At 43.0% G+C, this 16,529-nt stretch overlaps 3 non-coding genes across 3 annotated transcripts; all 3 read left to right on the top strand.

Moving 5' to 3' along the window:
• The first annotated feature begins 13,276 nt into the window (after window positions 1-13,276).
• trnaw-cca (transfer RNA tryptophan (anticodon CCA)) lies at window positions 13,277-13,347 on the top strand. Its single transcript has one exon. It is a non-coding gene; the product is annotated as a tRNA-Trp (tRNA).
• A 1,446-nt stretch (window positions 13,348-14,793) lies between these two features.
• On the top strand, window positions 14,794-14,864 carry trnaw-cca (transfer RNA tryptophan (anticodon CCA)). Its single transcript has one exon. It is a non-coding gene; the product is annotated as a tRNA-Trp (tRNA).
• A 700-nt stretch (window positions 14,865-15,564) lies between these two features.
• trnaw-cca (transfer RNA tryptophan (anticodon CCA)) lies at window positions 15,565-15,635 on the top strand. Its single transcript has one exon. It is a non-coding gene; the product is annotated as a tRNA-Trp (tRNA).
• Window positions 15,636-16,529: the final 894 nt, after the last annotated feature.

Below are 16,529 nucleotides of genomic sequence, written 5' to 3'. Positions count from 1 at the left end.
CAGGGTGTGTGTGACTTTGTGTATTTGTCCAGGGTGTGTGTGTGTGTGACTTTGTGTATTTGTCCAGGGTGTGTGTGACTTTGTGTGTGTATTTGTCCAGGGTGTGTGTGACTTTGTGTGTGTATTTGTCCAGGGTGTGTGTGACTTTGTGCGTGTATTTGTCCAGGGTGTGTGTGACTGTGCGTGTATTTGTCCAGGGTGTGTGTGACTTTGTGTGTGTATTTGTCCAGGGTGTGTGTGACTGTGCGTGTATTTGTCCAGGGTGTGTGTGTGTTTCTGCTTGTGTGTGTTTTTTGTATTCTTTTCTGGATAAAGATTCTAAGTGGAACAGGAAGAAGTCATTTCCCAAAGCTAGAACTGGAGTCCTATTGGACTGGTTCTGTTGGAGGCCTGTCTCTTTGACGATTGGCCCTGTTCTCCTCAGCTGTGTGGTCCTCCTGTTTCCTGCTACTGCTGCTTACTCCCTCTGAACACACACACACACACACATAGCGCTCAGGCCCAAACAGGCATAAAATAGGGTCTGGGATGTCGCTTAAGCTGACCAGACCCCTTGCTTCCCCAGAGTGTGTCTATTCCCCAGAGTGTGTCTATTCCCCAGAGTGTGTCTATTCCCCAGAGTGTGTCTATTCCCCAGAGTGTGTCTATTCCCCAGAGTGTGTCTATTCCCAGAGTGTGTCTATTCCCCAGAGTGTGTCTATTCCCCAGAGTGTGTCTATTCCCAGAGTGTGTCTATTCCCCAGAGTGGGTCTATTCCCCAGAGTGTGTCTATTCCCCAGATGCACTTCCTGTTATCCCTGTAGGAAGTGTGGGAAGTACAACACACACATCAGATGAAGGAGAGATGACAATAGGAATTACAGCACACGGAGACAATGTCTTCCACTAATGTCCCATTTACTCTACTGGGGGGGGGGGGGTCGTCAAGTACATTTTTATTTGTCACATGCTTTGTAAACAACAGGTGTCGACTAACAGTGAAATGTTTACTTACTGGTCCCTTTCCAACAACGCAGAGTTAAAGATACACAGTGGAATGGAGGGGGGACTGGGGGGAGATTGTAGAAGGCAGCTGGGTAGGATAGGGAGGATGGTGGGGGGGTCCCAGATGTTCTGGGGGGTTTAAGTCTGTATGTATGTGTGGAGGAGACAGAGAGAGGACATAGGTCTAAGCAGACACAACATGCATGTCTGAGCTGCTTAGGCCACACTGGGTTTGTAATGAGGAAAGCGAGACTAAATGAGTTAATGCTGGATAAAGGAGTGAATGAGAGACAGTATAGAATCATGAGATTCAACGTGGAGCGGAGGCAGTGTTAGTGCTGTGCCATATATCCATCCCCCGTTGTTGTTTCTCACTCCCTCCGACCCACTTTGTTGTTTCTCACTCCCTCCAACCCACTTTGTTGTTTCTCACTCCCTCCATCCCCCTTTGTTTCTCACTCCCTCCGACCCACTTTGTTGTTTCTCACTCCCTCCAACCCACTTTGTTTCTCACTCCCTCCAACCCACTTTGTTGTTTCTCACTCCCTCCATCCCCCTTTGTTTCTCACTCCCTCATCCCACTTTGTTGTTTCTCACTCCCTCCATCCCACGTTGTTGTTTCTCACTCCCTCATCCCACGTTGTTGTTTCTCACTCCCTCATCCCACGTTGTTGGTTTCTCACTCCCTCATCCCACTTTGTTGTTTCTCACTCCCTCATCCCACTTTGTTGTTTCTCACTCCCTCATCCCACTTTGTTGTTTCTCACTCCCTCATCCCAGGTTGTTGTTTCTCACTCCCTCATCCCACTTTGTTGTTTCTCACTCCCTCATCCCACGTTGTTGTTTCTCACTCCCTCCAACCCACTTTGTTGTTTCTCACTCCCTCATCCCACTTTGTTGTTTCTCATTCCCTCATCCCCCGTTGTTGTTTCTCACTCCCTCCAACCCACTTTGTTGTTTCTCACTCCCTCATCCCACTTTGTTGTTTCTCACTCCCTCATCCCACTTTGTTGTTTCTCACTCCCTCCATCCCACTTTGTTGTTTCTCACTCACTCATCCCACTTTGTTGTTTCTCACTCACTCATCCCACTTTGTTGTTTCTCACTCACTCATCCCACTTTGTTGTTTCTCACTCCCTCCAACCCACTTTGTTGTTTCTCACTCCCTCCAACCCACTTTGTTGTTTCTCACTCCCTCATCCCACGTTGTTGTTTCTCACTCCCTCATCCCACGTTGTTGTTTCTCACTCCCTCATCCCACGTTGTTGTTTCTCACTCCCTCATCCCACGTTGTTGTTTCTCACTCCCTCATCCCACGTTGTTGTTTCTCACTCCCTCATCCCACGTTGTTGTTTCTCACTCCCTCATCCCACGTTGTTGTTTCTCACTCCCTCATCCCACGTTGTTGTTTCTCACTCCCTCATCCCACGTTGTTGTTTCTCACTCCCTCATCCCACGTTGTTGTTTCTCACTCCCTCATCCCACGTTGTTGTTTCTCACTCCCTCATCCCACGTTGTTGTTTCTCACTCCCTCATCCCACGTTGTTGTTTCTCACTCCCTCATCCCACGTTGTTGTTTCTCACTCCCTCATCCCACGTTGTTGTTTCTCACTCCCTCATCCCACGTTGTTGTTTCTCACTCCCTCATCCCACGTTGTTGTTTCTCACTCCCTCATCCCACGTTGTTGTTTCTCACTCACTCCAACCCACTTTGTTGTTTCTCACTCACTCCAACCCACTTTGTTGTTTCTCACTCCCTCATCCCACTTTGTTGTTTCTCACTCCCTCCAACCCACTTTGTTGTTTCTCACTCCCTCATCCCACTTTGTTGTTTCTCACTCCCTCATCCCACTTTGTTGTTTCTCACTCCCTCCAACCCACTTTGTTGTTTCTCACTCCATCCCACTGTTAAAGGAATTTTTATCAATAATGACTAATTATGTATACATTTCAATCAGGACTGACTAATCAGAATACTATTATGTTACTGTATATGTATGAATTTTCTTTTTAATCCTAGTACAAAATATAATGTGTGTAAATATAATCAAGAATTAGAACAATGACTCTCTGTTCCTTGGTAGAAATGAATGAACTATATCGCCGGACTGGCTAGAATGCTTATCTACACAGGCTGACCTTGGCTCTAGGCGAGGTGGGAAGGCTTGAGAACTATACAGCCTTTGTACCAGTGTCGAGAAGAGATGGAACAGTTTAGAAAACGCTGACGTCATTTTCAGTTTATAACCTGTGATAAAATGTATCATGGGCAGTACTCACGAATACACGTAGCTGGTTGATTTCAAAGGCTGGTCTCTGTCCATTTTATACAAATAAGGGTCTTACAAACTCTTATGAATTGACAGAGTGATTCATTTTAATTGGGTATTAAAACAGAGGAATTTCATTCCTGTAACAATTGGTCCTTCGAGCCGGATCTAAATATCCGTCCCTGCCATCTGAAGGTAGTACGCCGAAAATCGTGCACGAGCGGGTTGGGTCCCGTTATTTAAGACCTGGCCTCTGAATTGAGGGTGAAAAGACCAGGCCAGTGTACACCCCAGACCGACAGGGACGGTGACTAGATCCAACAAACAGTGCTTTTCCCAGTCGGCGGCAAGGTCAGTAGCCTTCATTCTCGAATTTGGGAGGAATTATTTGGGATATTTTTGATTAAATGTTCTAAAGGGGTTTGGATTTAATCAATGATAGGTGCTTGAATATCCTGAACAAATACAATGGGTTTCTACTTTGTGTTTTAACCAAAATCGATAGGAAGGAAACAGGTCTGAAATTGACCTGTGGTAAGGTGCACTACCATAAATAAACTAGAGGTTAATAAATCCTGGATTTGCAAGCCGGAAGGTTATTAAGGAGGGATATAGTACGTATTGTTTGATAGGACGGTCGTTCTGTGCAAATAGGATAACCATTCATTCAAAAGACATACCTAAATAAAGTTTTAACCTAAGTATTCTATCTGTATATGGCAGGTAGTCTGACTATGAAGAAGTAGCAGATAGATATATTAAAACAGGTGAGGATAAATTAGGCTTGGTGAGAAGGGAGGGTAATTCTAGGCGAACAGAAAAATTGAACCTGTACAATGCTGAAAGAAATGAATATCCAAAGAGGAGGAGAGGGAAACTTAGTCTAGAGTAGTGAGATATGAGATATTAACGTTGAAAGTCCCAAGGAATATTATACGGGTGAAATGTAATGTCCGATCAAAAGTCAAATCTATTGACGAAGTTTCCAGAAAGGAGAAATACATATAGAATCCCATACACATTGATTATCATTAAAGAGACACACACACATAGTCAGACAGAAGAGCAACTAAAATAACTGTGTAACGATAAATACACTTACATAGGTCATAGAAATATATACACAGACAATTATATACAGAGAATGGACAGAAGAGGGCAGTATCGCCGCGCCCAACGGGCTCCCAGTCGAGGGGGAACTGGGTCGGATGTTGGAGACGCTAAAACGGAGAATAAGGAGAATCCTCGCTGGGAAAAATCTTAGACTTTTAAATTAGGACTTTTCTGAGAATTCTCGGTGTCGAAGTTTGCGACTACAGACAATTATAATAATATAGTTATTGGCGGGGAAACTCAATCATTTCAATAGCGGGACACTAAAGTTTCGTATTTCAGCTTTGAAACCGATAGACTAAAATGGATTTTAGATTGTAATTCATCTATTTGTATGTTTTCCAGAAAAAATATGGTCGCTAGTGTTTGTATAAGATATGAACTGAACGTTTAATATGTTGTTTAGATTGAATTGAAAGAAGAATTCCTTCAAAATAATGGCGAGACAATTTCGATGTAATACGCAATTTTTCCCAAAATGATCTGCTAGAATAATGTATTGAGATGGGAGTCATAGAAGAGTCATAGAAGAGAAAGTCTCCTAAACCTGGTTAAATGTAGGGAATAACGGAGAGATACAATACAGTTTTGTGCTACCAGGATGTTATATATTTTTTGAGTTGAGAATGAGTTACATGAAACATCAAGGGATTTAAAATGAATGATGTGAAGGGATTATCATAATTATTAGGTTTCGTTGTTGTAGTAAACGTTTGGGTTAAGGGGATTTCCCTGTTCCCAGAGACAAGATATCTTAAAGGGGTACACTCACATATGGAATATTAGGAGTTTTATTTTCGGAGTTTTAATTAGACAAGTGAATAATGTGTTGGGAATAGAGTCGTAATTAAAATGCTAAGTCAAAGACGAGACAGTTACTTAAATCAAATTAATTGTAAATAATAACGAAGAGACAATTACGATAGATTTATGCCCATCGAAATGTTCTTATAAATTTAGCGAGATGAGAGATGTTGATTGACGTTGTAAATTCTAATTCAGGATTCAAAAGATGTGATAAATTAGGTTTGGTTTATCGAACCCGTACTACTGTTGCTGCAGACAGCCAACAATTATTTACTATTCATTGAAAATCGTTGCGGCTCGGCTCTAGGTTGAGCGCTTGTTGATGACATCACTCGCAAGGCACTTTCGTCGCCACGGAAAGGATGTTGTGACTGGGGGTAACGGAGAAAATTGTTTGCTGATAAGTGTTTTGTTTATTTGGTTACTGGTTATGGTCTATTTTAGGGTTTGATTTAACTTAATTAAACATTGTATTCTGGTGTGTTTAAGTAGGATTCCTTATTCTGGGACGGATGGAAGTTATCTAAAATATGTAAATTGAAGGAGCCATGGGAGAATGCGTTTACATTTTTATTAAATATCTGGGATTAAATTACGGATTTCTTACACTGAGAAATGTACAACATTTGCGGCAGAGGGAAAAAGTAATACATTGGATAATAATGTTATCTGGTTAATTGTATCTAAGGGTAGCATGTTCATTTAAGTAAACATATACATTGACGTTGTTTAAAACGTATGATTAATGATTTGAGGTAAAGGGGAATCATCATTAGGTTTAGTTTATAGTTCACTTTTGAGTTTCTGAATCGAAGTAGCATAGTGATGCTAGTTAGGCGTTTTGAGTTCTTCTGGGAAAATTGATGTTTAGGTGTCTCACTTTTAGATGTTTCCTGGGATTATAATCTTGGGGAGATTGAGGCCATAAACGACCAAATTGAAAAAGTCCTGGAAGTTTTATTTATTCATTAAGGTTTGCAAAGATATACACAAAACATTTGTTAGGACTATTTGTTTTAGTGCAAAGGTATTTTAAAGAGGCACGCTCACATATGGAACTTTATGAGTTTTTATTTTATGAGTTTTAATTACACAAGTGAATTTTTTTATATTTTAAGGATAAAGGGTTCTTTAATATGTCTAATGTAGTATGGAACATGACTATACAAGGGTGGTATGACCTATTGACCTTATCATGGCTATCTTTTGGGGTCTGATCAGCCTCAGGGGAGAGCCATTTGTATAATGAATTTGTGGTCATTTGGGTTACTAATTTTAAGGTAAATTAATTATAATGGATGGATGAATGGATTCTGTTTTACAATATTAGCTGTGAAGTTTTTGAATGGGCTATTATTGATTTGGTATTACAACAGAAAATAATCCTATTTATCATTGAGAATAAATAGAGGGAGATGAAACATGGACATGTTGCTACACACCACTACAGAACTCCTGAGTTGCGGTTTTATTCCATGGTAATGATGACTACCTGTTATGTTTTGGTGCAACCATTGTGCAACCAACTTCCTGTATTATTGTTACAGCATGCTAGACAGACTTTTGTAGGGGGGTTGTTACGACATCATGCTATGCCCAACCAAGGAAGAGTTTGGGCTCCACCGAGCCTTACAACCTCTCCACAGTCACGACATCAGCAACAGCCCCCCACCCCACAGACCATTCAGGAACTCTCCTCTCCCCTTCTCTCCCCTTCTCTCCCCTTCTCTCCCCTTCTCTCTTGTCCCCTTCTCTCTTGTCCCCTTCTCTCTTGTACCCTTCTCTCTTGTACCCTTCTCTCTTGTCCCCTTCTCTCTTCGTCCCCTTCTCTCTTCGTCCCCTTCTCTCTTCGTCCCCTTCTCTCTTCGTCCCCTTCTCTCTTCGTCCCCTTCTCTCTTGCCCTGTCCTAGTAGTTCAGTGTACTAGGTTGATGTACTTGTACACTGCTCTCCTATGTAATGGTGTATAATATTTAATATTGTATTTTTTGCCATTTAGTGTACTTAGGTACTTGGTGTGTAGTAGCACAACTTAACTTGTGTCATGTACTTGGTATGCGTAGTATGTACTTTGTATGCGCAGTAGTAAAGTGTGGTTATATTCAGTATGCGTGTTGTGTCGTTGACAGTAGTATGTAGAGTAAGTGTTCTGTATTCCAGGGTGACTGTCTGCTGAGGGATTGTTGCTTGTTTAATAATTCTCTCAAATAAAGGATCAAAGGTCCCCTGCCACAGTCAACCTCCTGCATTTCATTACAACTACACACACACACATACTGTACACTCCTAATCCTCTCACACACTCATCAGTAATACCATCCATTATGTACAATATTCTTTTGATTCAGTTGGGAGATGTTGTAGTAGTTAATTGGATATATTTTACATTGTTGTATTATTGAATCACTCAACATGTGGGTTGTTGTTATCTTCCATAGTGAGAATGGATTAGTTTCATAGAGTTAACGTAGCACAGTCGTCCTGACGTCCTGACTCCACATCCGTCTTCCTGGACTGCACACTACATCAACGACAGAACAGAACACACACCTAGCGTCAGGCTGAAGAGTGGACATGGGCTGTCTGACAAGACATTCCCCTAGTCCTCCTTTCTCTACTGTCTGTTTCTGTGTTCCTACAATATCATGGTTTTCTGCCCTGGCCCCTGTATCTATCATAGTGCCAGGCTGTGTGTGTATGTGTTCTACACGGCCCTGTATTTGATTCTTCCTGTTTCACTTTGTTCTCTCAATGATTGGCTGCTCTGACATTCTTTTCTGTGACACGGTTCTACAGCACTTCCATGATTCTCTGTGCTGTCACAGCTCCCCTGGCTCACAGTTGGCGCAGAGCATCCTGGGTATAATTAGGGTGTACCACCTCCTCCAAGGTCTGGGGGGGTGAGATATTGAGGAGAGAAGGAAGGAAAGGTTGACAGTGTTTGACACCGTTGGCATACATCAACTGAGCTGAGGATAGAGGAGGATGATGGGACACGAGAGGAAGAGTCTGAGATGAGGAGAAGAGCGAGACAGCGATGGGTGGGGAAAGAGGGATTGATATGCAAAGGGAGAAGGGGAGGAAGAGAAGAGGTAGTTTGACAACCTGTGAGCAGCTTTAGACAGGAGAGGAGTCACAGTGACTGACACGCACTACAGGTGGTACACCCCTATGTAAACACACTGCTGTCACTGCCTGCGCACACACACACCCTGCAGTACGCCAAAGTAAATATACCGCTGTGTGTGTGTTTGGGGGGGGGGGGTTTGGTTGGAGAGCCAATACATGTAATAGAGCTATGCATCGTGTCCTGAGGGGTTGAACACACACACAGGGGATCAATATTGTGTGTGCGTGTCCTGTTTGAGTTGCCCAGATCGATGGGCCCTGTCTTGTAGATTGATCACTAATACTCTGCGGCATTTATTGATTAGGAATCAGCTTAGTGAAGAGCTGTCTCAGTGCTGTCCCTGTGTTGAAACCTACAGCATCTCTCTACTAGCTGTCGACCGATTATGATTTTTCAACGCCGATACCGATTTATTGGGGGACCATAAAAGCCGATACCGATTAATCGGCCGAAATTTTTAATTTGTTTTTATATATATATATATATATATATTTGATGACAATTACAACAATACTGAATGAACAATGAACACTTATTTTAACGTAATATAATACATCAATATAATACATCAATAAAATCTATTTAGTCTCAAATAAATAATGAAACGTGTTCAATTTGGTTTAAATAATGCCAAAACAAAGTGTTGGAGAAGAAAGTGAAAGTGCAATATGTGCCATGTAAAAAAGCTAACGTTTAAGTTCCTTGCTCATAACATGAGAACATATGAAAGCTGGTGGTTCCTTTTAACATGAGTCTTCAATATTCCCAGGTAAGACGTTTTAGGTTGTAGATATTATAAGACTATTTCCCTCTATACCATTTGTATTTCATATACCTTTGACTATTGGATGTTCTTATAGACACTTTAGTATTGCCAGTGTAACAGTATAGCTTCCATAACTCTCCTCGCTCCTACCTTGGCTCGAACCAGGAACACAACGACAACAGCCACCCTCGACACAGCGTTATCCATGCAGAGCAAGAGGAACAACCACTCCAAGTTTCAGAGCAAGTGACACGCTATTAGCTAGAAACGCTATTAGCGCGCACCCCGCTAACTAGCTAGCCATTACACATCGGTTACACCAGCCTAATCTCGGGAGTTGATAGGCTTGAAGTCATAAACGACTCGATGCTTGAAGCACAGCGAAGAGCTGCTGGCAAACGCAGGAAAGTGCTGTTTGAATGAATGTTTACGAGCCTGCTGCTGCCTACCACCGGTCAGTCAGACTGCTATATCAAATCATAGACTTAATTATAACATAATAACACACAGAAATACGAGCCTTAGTTTCCAGATTAGACCATATTAATGACCTATCATTTCGAAAACAAAATGTTTATTCTTTCAGTGAAATACGGAACCGTTCCGTATTTTATCTAACGGGTGGCATCCACAAGTCTAAATATTCCTGTTACATTACACAACCTTCAATGTTATGTCGTAATTACGTAGAATTCTGGCAAATTAGTTCGCAAAGAGCCAGGCGGCCCAAACTGTTGCATATACCCTGACTCTGCATGCAATGAACGCAAGAGAAGTGACACAATTTCACCTGGTTAATATTGCCTGCTAACCTGGATTTCTTTTAGCTAAATATGCAGGATTAAAAATATCTACTTCTGTGTATTGATTTTAAGAAAGGCATTGATGGTTAGGTACATTCGTGCAACGATTTTTTTCCGCAAATGCGCCTTTGTTAAATCATCCCCCGTTTGGCGAAGTAGGGTGTCTTTGTTAGGTTGAAATGGTCTTCACACAGTTAGCAACGAGCCAGGCGCCCAAACTGCTGCATATACCCTAACTCTGTTGCACAGAACGCAAGAGAAGTGACACAATTTCTCTAGTTAAAAGAAATTCATTTTGGCAGGCAATATTAACTAAATGTGCAGGTTTAAAAATACACTGAATGAATGAAATATTCTTATGAAAAACTTTTTTCTTTACATAGTTGAATGTGCTGACAACAAAATCACACAAAAATGATCAATGGAAATCAAATGTATCAACCCATGGAGGTGTGGATTTGGAGTCACACTCAAAATTAAAGTGGAAAACCACACTACAGGCTGATCCAACTTTGATGTAATGTCCTTAAAACAAGTCAAAATGAGGCTCAGTAGTGTGTGTGGTGGATGGTCTCCTGAGGGATCTCCTCCCAGACCTGGACTAAAGCATCTGCCAACTCCTGGACAGTCTGTGGTGCAACGTGGCATTGGTGGATGGAGCGAGACATTATGTGCTCAATTGGATTCAGGTCTGGGGAACGGGCGGGCCAGTCCATAGCATCAATGCCTTCCTCTTGCAGGAACTGCTGACACACTCCAGCCACATGAGGTCGAGCATTGTTTTGCATTAGGAGAAACCAGGGCCAACCGCACCAGCATATGGTCTCACAAGGGGTCTGAGAATCGCATCTCAGTACCTAATGGCAGTCAGGCTACCTCTGGCGAGCACATGGAGGGCTGTGCGGCCCCCCAAAGAAGTGCCACCCCACACCATGACTGACCCACTGCTAAACCGGTCATGCTGGAGGATGTTGCAGGCAGCAGAACGTTCTCCACGGCGTCTCCAGACTCTCACGTCTGTCACATGTGCTCAGTGTGAACCTGCTTTCATCTGTGAAGAGCACAGGGCGCCAGTGGCGAATTTGGCAATCTTGTTGTTCTCTGGCAAATGCCAAACGTCCTGCACGGTGTTGGGCTGTAAGCACAACCCCCACCTGTGGACGTCGGGCCCTCATACCACCCTCATGGAGAATGTTTCTGACCGTTTGAGCAGACACATGCACATTTGTGGCGTGCTGGTCATTTTGCAGGGCTCTGGCAGTGCTCTTCCTGCTCCTCCTTGCACAAAGGCAGAGGTAGCGGTCCTGCTGCTGGGTTGTTGCCCTCCTACAGCCTCCTCCACGTCTCCTGATGTACTGGCCTGTCTCCTGGTAGCGCCTCCATGCTCTGGACACCGCTGACAGACACAGCAAACCTTCTTGCCACAGCTCGCATTGATGTGCCATCCTGGATGAGCTGCACTACCTGAGCCACTTGTGTGGGTTGTAGACTCCGTCTCATGCTACCACTAGAGTGAAAGCACCGCCAGCATTCAAAAGTGACCAAAACATCAGCCAGGAAGCATAGGAACTGAGAAGTGGCCTGGTCACCACCTGCAGAACCACTCCTTTATTGGGGGTGTCTTGCTAATTGCCTATAATTTCCACCTGTTGTCTATTCCATTTGCACAAACAGTATGGGAAATGTATTGTCAATCAGTGTTGCTTCCTAAGTGGACAGTTTGATTTCACAGAAGTGTGATTGACTTGGAGTTACATTGTGTTGTTTAAGTGTTCCCTTTATTTTTTTGAGCAGTGTATATACTTGTGTATTGATTTTAAGAAAGGCGTTGATGTTTATGGTTAGGTACACCATTGGTGCAACGACAGTGCTTTTTTTGCGAATCCACTTGTTAAATCACCTGTTTGGTGAAATAGGCTGTGATTCAATGATGAATTAACAGGCACCACATCGATTATATGCCACGCAGGGCAAGCTAGATAAACTAGTAATATCATCAACCATGTGTAGTTAACATCACATAACAGGTAGTCAGCCTGCCACGCAGTCTCCTCGTGGAGTGCATAATCGGTGTCCAAAAATGCTGATTACCGATTTGGCCTACAGCACCTCTCTACTAACTGTGTGGAAGTCTACTGCACCTCTCTACTAACTGTGTGGAAGTCTACGGCACCTCTACTAACTGTGTGGAAGTCTACGGCACCTCTACTAACTGTGTGGAAGTCTACGGCACCTCTACTAACTGTGTGGAAGTCTACGGCACCTCTACTAACTGTGTGGAAGTCTACGGCACCTCTACTGACTGTGTGGAAGTCTACGGCACCTCTACTGACTGTGTGGAAGTCTACGGCACCTCTACTGACTGTGTGGAAGTCTACGGCACCTCTACTGACTGTGTGGAAGTCTACGGCACCTCTACTAACTGTGTGGAAGTCTACGGCACCTCTACTGACTGTGTGGAAGTCTACGGCACCTCTACTAACTGTGTGGAGTCTACGGTACCTCTACTAACTGTGTGGAAGTCTACGGCACCTCTACTAACTGTGTGGAAGTCTACGGCACCTCTACTAACTGTGTGGAAGTCTACGGCACCTCTACTAACTGTGTGGAAGTCTACGGCACCTCTACTAACTGTGTGGAAGTCTACGGCACCTCTACTGACTGTGTGGAAGTCTACGGCACCTCTACTGACTGTGTGGAAGTCTACGGCACCTCTACTGACTGTGTGGAAGTCTACGGCACCTCTACTGACTGTGTGGAAGTCTACGGCACCTCTACTAACTGTGTGGAAGTCTACGGCACCTCTACTGACTGTGTGGAAGTCTACGGCACCTCTACTAACTGTGTGGAAGTCTACGGCACCTCTACTAACTGTGTGGAAGTCTACGGCACCTCTACTAACTGTGTGGAAGTCTACGGCACCTCTACTAACTGTGTGGAAGTCTACGGCACCTCTACTAACTGTGTGGAAGTCTACGGCACCTCTACTAACTGTGTGGAAGTCTACGGCACCTCTACTAACTGTGTGGAAGTCTACGGCACCTCTACTAAACTGTTAAAATAATGTCTCTGAGTATAACAGAACTGATATGGCAGGCGAAAACATGAGGAAAATGTACCAGGAGGTGGGATTTTTTTGATGTGGGTAGTTTTCAATTGAATGCCTATTGAGTTTCTAATGGGTTAGGACCCAGATTGCAGTTCCAATGGCTACCACTAGATGTCCACAGTCTTTAGACATTGTTTCAGGCTTGTTTTCATACACTTAACCTGTCGGGCAGAGGCACGTGCTGATGGAGGTGGCATGTCAGATAGTTCATTTCCCCATAGAACAGGCCTCCATTCCAAATTATACAGTCATCAAATCTGAACTAGGAATCCTCTCCAAGATGTTAAAAGTCAAAGACCTCGTGGCGCAATGGTAGCGCGTCTGACTCCAGATCGAAGGTTGCGTGTTCAACTCACGTCGTGGTCATGGTTTTTATGTGTGCAATCTCTGCCTTCTTTACTCAGTGAATCAGCACAGTACCAATGTGGCTTTACAGTACTAATCTCGCACGGAAACGAACAAACCAATGCTGCTTTTGATGAAAATTGTCTATCACAAAAACCTGGCACACTTCAAAATCCTAAATGAAATCATGTGATTGTCAGTCTTCGAACAGGTAGTTTAATGTATGCTTTGGGGCAGTTTTTTGACACCTGGATGAGAAACGTTCCCTAAGTAAACTGCCTGTTACTCAGCCCAGAAACTAGGATATGCATATAAATGGTAGATTTGGATGGAACACACTCTAAAGTTTCCAAAACTGTAAAATAATGTCTCTGAGTATAACAGAACTGATATGGCAGGCGAAAACATGAGGAAAATGTAACCAGGAGGTGGGATTTTTTTGATGTGGGTAGTTTTCAATTGAATGCCTATTGAGTTTCTAATGGGTTAGGACCCAGATTGCAGTTCCAATGGCTACCACTAGATGTCAACAGTCTTTAGACATTGTTTCAGGCTTGTTTTCATACACTTAACCTGTCGGGCAGAGGCACGTGCTGATGGAGGTGGCATGTCAGATAGTTCATTTCCCCATAGAACAGGCCTCCATTCCAAATTATACAGTCATCAAATCTGAACTAGGAATCCTCTCCGAAGATGTTAAAAGTCAAAGACCTCGTGCGCAATGGTAGCGCGTCTGACTCCAGATCAGAAGGTTGCGTGTTCAACTCACGTCGTGGTCATGGTTTTTATGTGTGCAATCTCTGCCTTCTTTACTCAGTGAATCAGCACAAGTACCAATGTGGCTTTACAGTACTAATCTCGCACGGAAACGAACAAACCAATGCTGCTTTTGATGAAAATTGTCTATCACAAAAACCTGGCACACTTCAAAATCCTAAATGAAATCATGTGATTGTCAGTCTTCGAACAGGTAGTTTAATGTATGCTTTGGGGCAGTTTTTTGACACCTGGATGAGAAACGTTCCCTAAACTGCCTGTTACTCAGGCCCAGAAACTAGGATATGCATATAAATGGTAGATTTGGATGGAACACACTCTAAAGTTTCCAAAACTGTTAAAATAATGTCTCTGAGTATAACAGAACTGATATGGCAGGCGAAAACATGAGGAAAATGTATCCAGGAGGTGGGATTTTTTTGATGTGGGTAGTTTTCAATTGAATGCCTATTGAGTTTCTAATGGGTTAGGACCCAGATTGCAGTTCCAATGGCTACCACTAGATGTCAACAGTCTTTAGACATTGTTTCAGGCTTGTTTTCATACACTTAACCTGTCGGGCAGAGGCACGTGCTGATGGAGGTGGCATGTCAGATAGTTCATTTCCCCATAGAACAGGCCCTCCATTCCAAATTATACAGTCATCAAAATCTGAACTAGGAATCCTCTCCAAAGATGTTAAAAGTCAAAGACCTCGTGGCGCAATGGTAGCGCGTCTGACTCCAGATCAGAAGGTTGCGTGTTCAACTCACTCGTGGTCATGGTTTTTATGTGTGCAATCTCTGCCTTCTTTACTCAGTGAATCAGCACAAGTACCAATGTGGCTTTACAGTACTAATCTCGGCACGGAAACGAACAACCCAATCTGCTTTGATGAAAATGTGTCTATCACAAAACCTGGCACACTTCAAAATCCTAAATGAAATCATGGTGATTGTCAGTCTTCGAACAGGTAGTTTAATGTAGTCTTTGGGGGCAGTTTTTTTTGACACCTAGGATGAGAAACGTTCCCTAAGTAAACTGCCTGTTACTCAGGCCCAGAAAACTAGGATATGCATATAAATGGTAGATTTGGATGGAACACACTCTAAAGTTTCCAAAAACTGTTAAAATAATGTCTCTGAGTATAACAGAACTGATATGGCAGGCAAAAACATGAGGAAAATGTATCCAGGAGGTGGGATTTTTTTGATGTGGGTAGTTTCAATTGAATGCCTATTGAGTTTCTAATGGGTTAGGACCCAGATTGCAGTTCCAATGGCTACCACTAGATGTCAACAGTCTTTAGACATTGTTTCAGGCTTGTTTTCATACACTTAACCTGTCGGGCAGAAGGCACGTGCTGATGGAGGTGGCAATGTCAGATAGTTCATTCTCCCCATAGAACAGGCCTCCATTCCAAATTATAACAGTTCATCAAAATCTGAACTAGGAATGCCTCTCCAAAATGTTAAAAGTCAAGACCTCATGGCGCAATGGTAGCGCGTCTGACTCCAGATCAGAGGTTGCGTGTTCAACTCACGTCGTGGTCATGGTTTTTTAATGTGTGCAATCCTCTGCTTCTTCTTTACCTCAGTGGAATGCAGCACTAAGTACCAATGTGGCTTTAACATGATACTAATCTCGCACGGAAACGAACAAAACCAATGCCGTGCTTTATGATGAAAATTGTCCTATCAACAAAACCATGGCACCTTCAAAATCCGAAATGAATCATGTGATTGTCCGTCCTTCGAACAGGTAGTTTAAATTGTAATGCTTTGGGGTAAGTTTTTTGACACCCTGAATGAGAAACGTTCCCAGTAAAACTGCCTGTTCTCAGGCCCAGAAACTAGGATATGCATGATAATGGTAGATTTGGATGGAGACACACGCTAAAGTTTCCAAAACTGGTTAAAATATGTCTCTGAGTATAACAATAACTGATATGGCAGGTGCGAAAACAGAGGGAAAATTTATCCAGGAGGTGGGATTTTTTTTGATGTGGGTAGTTTCATTGAATGCCTATTTGAGTTTCTAATGGGTTAGACCCAGATTGCAGTTCCAATGGCTACCACTAGATGTCAACAGTCTTTAGACATTGTTCAGGCTTGTTTTCATCACTTAACCTGTCGGGCAGAGGCACGTGCTGATGGAGGTGGCATGTCAGATAGTTCATTTCCCCATAGAACAGGCCTCCAATTCCAAATTATACAGTCATCAAAATCTGAACTAGGAATCCTCTCCAAAGATGTTAAAAGTCAAAGACCTCGGGGCGCAATGGTAGCGGCGTCTGACTCCAGATCAGAAGGTTGCGTGTTCAAACTCACGTCGTGGTCATGGTTTTTATGTGTGCAATCTCTGCCTTCTTTACTCAGTGAAAATCAGCAACAAGTACCAATGTGGCTTTACAGTACTAATCTCGCCCGGAAACGAACAAAACCAAT

This window comes from Oncorhynchus kisutch, linkage group LG2 (assembly GCF_002021735.2).
Source record: "Oncorhynchus kisutch isolate 150728-3 linkage group LG2, Okis_V2, whole genome shotgun sequence".
NCBI classification, from domain to species: Eukaryota; Metazoa; Chordata; class Actinopteri; order Salmoniformes; family Salmonidae; genus Oncorhynchus; species Oncorhynchus kisutch.
The sequence above is the reverse complement of the archived record's forward strand: the minus strand, read 5'-3'. Positions and strand labels throughout refer to the sequence as shown.